The following is a 9,258-nucleotide window of genomic DNA, read 5'->3' as shown; positions in this document are numbered from 1 at the left end:
TTGTACTTGCGAAGTATTCGCTATTGTATTTATTAGCTTGGGTAATAAGCTTGCATTTGCTGTTTGTGAGTTGGTGTTCGCAACTGGATATGATTCCATTTCATTTTTCCTTTCCTCTATAGCAATGTATTCTTGTTGAAGTTCTCGCAATTGAGTCATTGTGATCGTATTCTTGATTCTGAAAATTTGGACATACAATAGGTTTGTTGCAAACATAGCATTGATAAATGATAATATAAGATATCTTTCATCTACACGGCCAGCCATTTCGCTACACATAGTTCTCCATCTTTTAGTCAGGTGTTTCAAACTTTCGCCAATCCTCTGTTTTAATTCAAACACATCTTCTATACCAGGTCACGAAGAATTATTACTTATGTATGCCCCTAGGAATGTAGTCTGCAAATGATTGAAGGATGTTATTGTATTGTTTGGAATACCTTCAAACCATTTTAATGCCTCTCCTGTTAAGCTGGATGCGAAATATTTGCACAATACGGCATCATGATTTTCCCATTGCAACATGCACCTCACATAGGCTTTAATGTGTTGAATTGCACAAGTTGTTCCATCAAAAATGTTGGTTAATGTGGGCAAATTGCATTTAGGTGGTATTCCTCCTAATTGTACTTCCCTTGTAAATGGAGTTTTCACAGCTTCTTCTATTGCTTCATCCAATTGTCTTCTGCCTACTTCTCCTCTATTATTTAGCATTCCTCTCATTTCTTCTAACTCTTTCAAGATTTGTTTATTTACACCTGAATTTTGATCCATTGGTCTTTTTAATTTCGCCTCTCTTCTTCCGCGTTCATGTATTTCTTCTCTCACGAAATTTTGCATTTATTCTTCATTATCCTCATCTCGTCTTCTTCTGCGATTCTCTTCCTCATCTCTATCTTGAATTCGCATATAATGATGCCTTTCATTTTCCCCTCCATTATTTTGTTCATTTCTTATCAATTCCATTCGTTGTCTTTCAGCCATCCTCTGTACTCTATCATACTCTTCATTGAGATTACCGTTATTCCGGTTTTGTATACGTCTTCTTTCTCGATTATCGTGATTGTTCTGGCAAATTGTCTCCTGAAGCTCTTGTTCTTCCATTTCCGCTCTCAATCTTTCACGTTCGCAGATTAAACGTGCTTGTTCAGCATAATATCTTTCAATTTCTTCTTCAATCGTCTATTGATTTCTTTGAGTTTCTCTTTCATGTAAAATTCTTCTTCCTTCCTCTCGATTTCCTTCGCCATCCTGGTCATTTCGTCCCTGACGTTGTCCGTTCTCTTGATTTCCACCATTTTGCCCATCATCAAAAGTTTCATTTTGTGGAATGTAACGATCATTACCTCTTTCTATATTTTCGCGATATTCTTCATTAGGATTTGATATTTCTTCTTGAATATTGTTTCCAGCATTGATTGTGGGTGAGTTTTGCCTTATTTATCTTCTAGTCTATCTTAAATATGATTTTGTAATACTTCTCGATCTTATATTCTGTAATCTTATATTCTCCATCCTTAATTCGTGATTTTTCCTTGTTAGATTTGCACGTTCTTCTGCCTCAGCTCTTCTTTATTCATGTATTCTTCGTCTCAACGTTTCTAACGCTCCAATTTCCTCATCTCCATGAGTTATTCCTTCATCTGCTTCTTGATTTCTCTCTACCTGTCTATGGTTTCTGTTTTGTTGTTCTTCTTCTAATTCTTCTGCCGAATTTGATTGCCAAGTGTGTATACTCACCCTATCATAATCTGTATTCCTCCCTTGTACTAGTGTTTGTTGAATTGGTGGTTGAATTTGATTTTCTCCATCATTTCTCATTCTAGTAGATTCTCCCATTTCACTTCTTTCTCTCTCAACAATTCTCTTGCTTCTTCTAACAGTAGTCGGTTGTTCGGATGTATTTCTTCTTCTAGCCATTTCTTCAATGTTAACAATATTGCAAGAAATTATGTAAAATTCTTAATCAATCACTCTAAATATTCACAAATCTCAATTTTAATCTTCAGCTTTTTCTAGAATAATCTTCAGTCCTTCCCTGTTTCTAGCGCCATTATGTAGTTGCAGGAAATCCTACACTACACCCCTCATATGATTTCATTATTAATCAACTCATTTTTAGATTTACACTCTTAAGTTTATTGATCAATCTTTGAATGTTCTTACAAGAAAAGATAAAGAAATCAAGAATGATCTCTGCTCTAGACTTTCTCTCTCCTATTTACTTGTTTCTTACTCAAAAAAGATCTCCCCTCTTCTTTACAACTTGAACGACTATTTATAGGGAAATACATAGTGGATGACAGCTAATCTGTCCTTTATTTTCTGGTATGGTCTGCGACATTCTCGCAACCTTACAAATTTTAATTTCGCAAGCTCTCTAAGTTTCGCAGGATTATCACATCTTTCTCGTGATCCTAGCTGACGTCGTTTATCGTATAATTTCTGAAATTGTTCTGCGACGCTGTTGTGTTGTTGATAATTTTGCTGAGATATTATCGTTGCGAGATTCTGATCCTACAGTTTATGTTGAACATGTTTATATTTCTAGTGATTACTTTATCTTGTCCATTGACTAATTTGTAAGTATTGTTGTGGTTTATTTTACGTGATCCATGTTGTTTGATCTTCCTACTAAACATCACTAACGAAGTAAGTTTGTGTTATGTTTTTGTATCATGAAGCCGTCAAAGCGCGCTACTTGGAGGAAAAGGGGGAAGCATTCACATTCGATGTAAGCTACCAATTCATGTAATCCAAAATCCCGGAGTATGCCCCGGAGATGATAGAGAGTGTATCATCCTCGGACGAAGATTGATGGCTTTATAAATTTTAGTGTAGGTTTTGTGGGTAGATCTCTATGTAAACCCTCACGAGACTATAACTCGTCCACTAGGATCGCCTAGGGGTTGAAAGGATTGATGCACATGCTAAGTTCATTCTTTTTTCCGTCAACAAGGATTACATTTGAAATAAATTACATTTCCGGCATTCTATGTTTACATAATTCCATGCCGGTATCTGGTACCGGCGTAGATCTTATATATACTCTATATTATTGTATGCGGAAATTCAGTGTCAAAATTCTGAGTGCAATAAACAATGTTCCGACTTTTTAGTTATATACATTAGTGTGCCTTGGTTCCGGCATTGTCAAAAATCTAACGTACACTGCCGGAATAGACCATTCAATGCATAACGGCTATTTTTTTTTGAACCATAAACCAGTAAGACCATTTCCGGCGTAGGATCTAAGATACTGACAATGCCGGAATGATAAAGTGGAAAAGAGCCGTTGTGTCCTCATCTATTTAAAGGAATGGATACACCTATTGCAGTTGATACCTCAAAAAAAAAATTAGGTGAGCTCCAACACATTTCTCTCATGGCAAAGAAATCACGAACTACCGATTTAAGAGAATTTTTATATGAAAAAAAAAATCCACTCCGATAGAGAATCAATCATCATCCACCACCAACTCAATTCCCATGATACTAGAAAAACTTAAAAGGAAGGAGAAAACCACCAAGTCACTTTCCGCATGGAAGAAGGGATACTTAGAAGGAAAAGAGTAGAACAAGAGGAAGCAATACAAGAAAAATATCGCAAAGAAGCTAAAGAGATAATCGAACGTGTAAAACAAGCGAAGATAGAAGCGGATGTTGAGGAAGAAACCGAATGGATTAAGAATTACTTCATAGTTTCGGATTTACCGAAAGATCACCGCCCTTCAAACCTTTTTTGGGGTCTTGTTGCGGATGGTCCTTATATGTCGAGTTTATATGACGGTAAGTGCAAGAAACGCAAAATGGATTACGGGGATGAGTTTGTAGCGAATCGGACAATTTCCCTCATAAAATTGTGTCGCAAATACAACGAGTTTCTCGCAAGATACCGAGATAATAGGTATCAAGCTCAGGCCGCATATACCAAATGGAGAAAAGAGCCTTTTAGGCATTTCGAAACTGCGTTGTTTGTTGAATCTCGTACCAAGAAATGATGTTAGTTGCAATTTTCTTGAGATCTTTCATTTTATGTGTTTAATGTTTATGTGTAAAGTTGTTTATGTGTTTAATGTTTTTTAGTTTATTTCCTTAGTATTAATATGAAGCCCAATTTGGGTCAGTTTGCTTGCTTAAACCTTTTGGAGATGCGTTAATAATGAATCAAGAATCACTACCGGTGTTGAACTGTGATCAGCATACTATGCCGGTTTTATGGTTATAATTGAAACTTATTGTCTGAATGCCGGCATTCAATTGTGCCATATTTCCATGCCGTCATCCTGACGGTTACAAACACAAGTTATATGGCAGTTACAAACTCCTTCATTCCACTAATTTGACGGTTACAAACTATTTTATTCCACTTATTTGACGGTTATAAAATCCTTAATACCAGTTTATGCGTCGGTTACAAACTCCTTCATTCTATTTAATTGACGGTTATAGAAAGCAAATTATTCAATCTCCCTTTGTGTTCACTCTCCCTTTTTGTTTCATCTTCTATACCAAAGACAATGGGTCGTTGCAAACCTCATGAAAAACCCATAACCAATCCTGAAGAATCTGTTGATGATGGTGGTAAATCGAAATCAAAAGCGCAAGAAATGCCTGAGCCTGAAGAGTCTGTTGGTGAGGCGAGAATAACACAATTGCTCCGGTAAGTGATGTATATGTTGAATTGAAGTATCTTTAGGGTTTATCCAAAGTGAAACTTGGTTGTTTAGTCTTTATACTACACTAGAAGTAAATTTTGAAATCGAAATTTGAAGTTCAGTTACATGTTTGATTCGCGGTAGAATTCAATTTGAAAATCATGCCAGATTATGTGTCTTGAATCCCTATTTTATTGCATGAGCCTGCCGGCATGAATATTTAATTGAATACCATGCCGGTTGTAGTTGTCGGCGTTGTATATTTGATCAATACTATGTCGTTTTCGTTAGCCTCTTTTGTTAAAAACTCTGTACTAAAATTACATAGTTCCGGCATACACAGTATCTATCTTACAATGCCGGCATCTGTCCTGGCAGTGTCTATATGTGAACTTACTATGCCGGTTTTCTTTACCAAAAATTGTTAATTTTGTGTCTAAAATTCAAGACAACCGACATGGATTTTTAATTATTTACAATACCGGCTCAGTTCCCGGCATTGATGTTATGTTCAATATATATGCGGGCTGTGATTATTTAACTCAGTTTACATATTGGAACATAGGTCTACAGCAGAACAAAAGAACAAAGGAAAAGGCAAAGCTGTTGCAGAAGCAAAACATAAGTCTTCTCGACGTAGCCGTCCTGATCCGGCTACTGCTAAGGTCACAATTAGGGATCACCCTATAAGCGACTCAACCAGCAGTGATGATGATGATGAGTGGGAACAATTACCTGTAACGGAACGAGCAGGTGGATCATCCTCACAAGCAGGTGGCTTAGGACAAACTGGTGTCGGAGTTGAAGCCCCTAAGGATAATGAAAAGGCACCCCCAGTCCACCTTCCTGATAAATATTACATGATTCCAGACCGCGATGATGGCAAATATTGGGGTGAATCGATAAACCCGCAACTCTTATTTGCTTACAAACACTCTTGGGCTCGTTGGATCTATCAAACTTATGTAAGACGTTTGCATCTTCTTATTATATTATTTATCTGTGATCGAGTGAATTTAATTAAGTTTGGTTTATTTTTATAGGACCACAAGAAAGCCTTCCGTGTTAGCCGCCATCAAAAATAGGATGTATGGCCTTTGAAGCTTGAGTGTGACGCTGTTAAAGCAGTAGTCAAAGCATCTGGGTTGTATCCCGCGATAAAAAATTATGTGGGCACTGATACCGTAACGGCGAACTATTTTTTAGAGAGGTTTTTTGGTGAAACTGATACCATGCATTTTCCTTTTGGCGAGATGACCATTATCCCTGAAGATGTCCAAAGGATAATAGGTCTTGAGGTTCTTGGGAAAGCCGTTAAGGTAGGAGATGAGTCTAAGGACCTATGATGGGACAAGATCTATGAGCTGACCAAAAATTTGTTTGGATGGGACAAGGAAACCACTTTGGAAAATATATACAAGACAAACCGTTCCCAGACAAAGACTATCACATTCGTCAAACTCATTGAATTGTTTGGGAATACGAAGAACAAGGAACTGAATCCCGAACAAGTTCAGCAAACTGCCGCTGCTTATATGTTGTTCATCTTGGGAACCGCTATATTCCCTGACGCTAATGGTAACAGGGTGCATATGAACAACCTACAATACTTGGATCCGTTGGAAAAGGTTCATGAGTATTCATGGGGCACTGCTTTCTTGGCACATTTTTTGGAAGAAATGTGTCGAGCTTCTAAGGCGAACGCCCGTCAATTTAATGGGAATTTCACTGTAACTCAGGTATACTAAACTACTTATTTTGTGATTGTTTTCATTAAATTTGTTAGTTTCCAATTATTTATTTTCTTATACATTTCATTGGCATAGGTGTGGTCTTATGAACACTTCCCAAAATTGTTCATACGGTATAAAGGATTGAGTGCTTTCACTGAATATCAACATAATAAGCCTCTAGGTCAGAAATACTTCTTAAACAATACCCCGAGGCCCAATAACAAGAAACGGTTATGTGCAATGAGATTGGTTTTAGAATCGGTGGCTGTCCAAGATGTTGTGTTTGACCCATATAGGAATGCCAGAGGAGTTTACTTGCAAAGGAGTGACAATGTTTCATTTTACAACAAACTGTTATTTCATTCAAAAGGATTTGTTATGCACAACCCCTCGCCGTGTAATGCGCCAACTTGGGTACAAGCAGAAAGATCTCACGGATACATCTTATCAGAAATTATTTCATGACTTTCCTCAATGCCAATCAAATGAGAACCATACTCTCATAGTTTACGACCCTAAACCTATTCTTGCACATTGGAGTGAAAGGGAAGAACAAGGACTTGTGTTGGGTAGGGCTGATTGGGAATTTGCTGAGAACGGTTATGAGAGTGAACCAACCTTCCTAAGAGGCCATCAGAAGTTCTCGCATCCTTATGTTGTAGCCCGGATATCGTAGATGTTCCTCCACCACCAGCACGTCCCTCCACAACTCCGGAAATTGTACCCGCACTTCTACAGCTCGTTACGTTGTTGTTACGTAGGTCTTTTTCATTACTATTCTTTTAATCTATATCTATGAACTTATACAATTGTAAATACTAAGTACATGTTTAAAATTTCCTTAACAGCGTCGGCGGATTGGAAATTTGTCAAAGTTCTTTAAGAAAAAGAACAAGAAAGGAGAGGTGCTGACCCAGAAAGAAATGGAGAACGTCGAGCAAAAGATAGACAAAATTGAAGATCCAGAGGCAAAAGACTTGTGGGGTGAAAGGAAGAAGAGGGTACACAAGAAGCCAAGAACCGAGTGATCGTGTGTTTCTTCTATAGTATTAGTTTGGTTTGAACAATCTAGTGTTGGTTTATGTTTGTTTGTGAGTCTTGAACAATGTGTTTGTTTGTGTATTTTTCTAAACTCTTTGCTTGACTTGGTTTATGTTTGATTTGTTTTTGGTTTGGAACCACATAACTTTGGAGTTTTTTCTTGTATACAATTTAATATTGTTATTATATTTATTGTGTTGATAAATTTGTGTCAAATTACCTCTTTTACAGAGTTTGAATGTAGCAAGATCACATAAATTTCTAAGTTTTCTCCAGTACCGGCATGCTCGAAAAGTGTAAAATCAATGCCGTTTCCTAAATAAAAGAGTTCCGGCATTCAAATGTGTTTGGATACTATGTCGGTGGTCTGCAATCTCCTTGGCAAATATGTTTTTCACAGAAAACCGACATTGTTATGATGTTAACTTCTATGCCGGCGAATTTACTGACTTCTCTGGATGTTTTTTCTGTATTTCCGGCATGATTTCAAAACAATAATCTACGCCGACACCATGGTTCCGGCGTCATAATTATAAAAAACAACTATGCCGGTATTTACAATTCAAACTTCCAAAAAAACAAAAGGTTGTGTATTAGTGAACCACATATATCGAAATTACTCATCATCGCTTCCACACGTATTAACTTGAATCTCCTCCTCTTGAAGATGTTTCTTTGATAAGGCCAGCGCATCCTAAAATTGGTGATTCTCCTCATACAATGCCATCCATCCCTTCCAGATATTGTGATCTAGATCCTTGTTTCTTACCATCCCACAAACAGGTGGCAATGGACAATTGTCCTTGAGTTTTGGAATAACGAAATGATTATCGTTTACGAACGCCAAAAAAACTCTTCTCTTCTTAAGGGATACTTCGCATTTTTGCCACTTTGGGGTAAATGTTACTTCTACGGTGGAGGTAAAATAATGAACAACACATCTAACTGTATCTGCCACTAGATGCCCACAAAGCGGCATTCTCATCCAATATTGAGAAGGAAGAAAGTTCATCTCTTGCTCGGGCCCTAATACTTGAGCATACATATCATCAAACCCCTCGCCTACACCAAGAAATTGCTCATAAAATCTCCTCTTGTTCACAAGTTGTTCGACCATCCTCGTTCTAGCATATCGGCATGGTGTCATACCTCTACTAACCGTCGTGTCAAAGATTCCTAATTGTTCTGTCATAGCATGATAGCCACAATTTCCATCTCCATCGACATCATCCGTATATACAATATACTCACGAATAACCTCTGGAAATTGGTCTATGTAAGACTGTATCTTGGTATGATAACTTCTAATTGTCCTACCTATTCTGGGATCCTTATACATCTTCATATTGCCCTTTTCTAACTTGATTATATCCAAACCATCCTCTGCAATCTCTACACTTGCACTGTCTTCGATATGTGATGGAAGTTCGTACTTCCTTGGCCTACCCCTTCGCCTTGGAACTAAAACTACATCAACTTTGCTTTCACTTGGGTTTGTCACCACCTTTGCCTCGTCACCTTGTTGTTCTATGTCACTTGATGTTGATACCTTTGGAGTCCTACCCCTTTTCCTTGGAACCTCCGCTAGATCGACTATGGGTATGGCTTCAGAATGTTCACCTTGTTGTTCTATGTCACTTGATGTTGATACCTTTGGAGGCCTACCCCTTTCCTTGGAACCTCCGCTAGATCGACTATGGGTATGGCTTCGGAATGCTCACCTTGTTGTTCTTTGTCATTTGATGTTTATACATTTGGCGGCCTACCCCTTTTTCTTGGAACCTCCGCTAGATAGACTATGGGTATGGCTTCGGAATGCTCACCTT

Source organism: Papaver somniferum, chromosome 9 (genome assembly GCF_003573695.1).
Source record: "Papaver somniferum cultivar HN1 chromosome 9, ASM357369v1, whole genome shotgun sequence".
NCBI classification, from domain to species: Eukaryota; Viridiplantae; Streptophyta; class Magnoliopsida; order Ranunculales; family Papaveraceae; genus Papaver; species Papaver somniferum.
The sequence above is the reverse complement of the archived record's forward strand: the minus strand, read 5'-3'. Positions refer to the sequence as shown.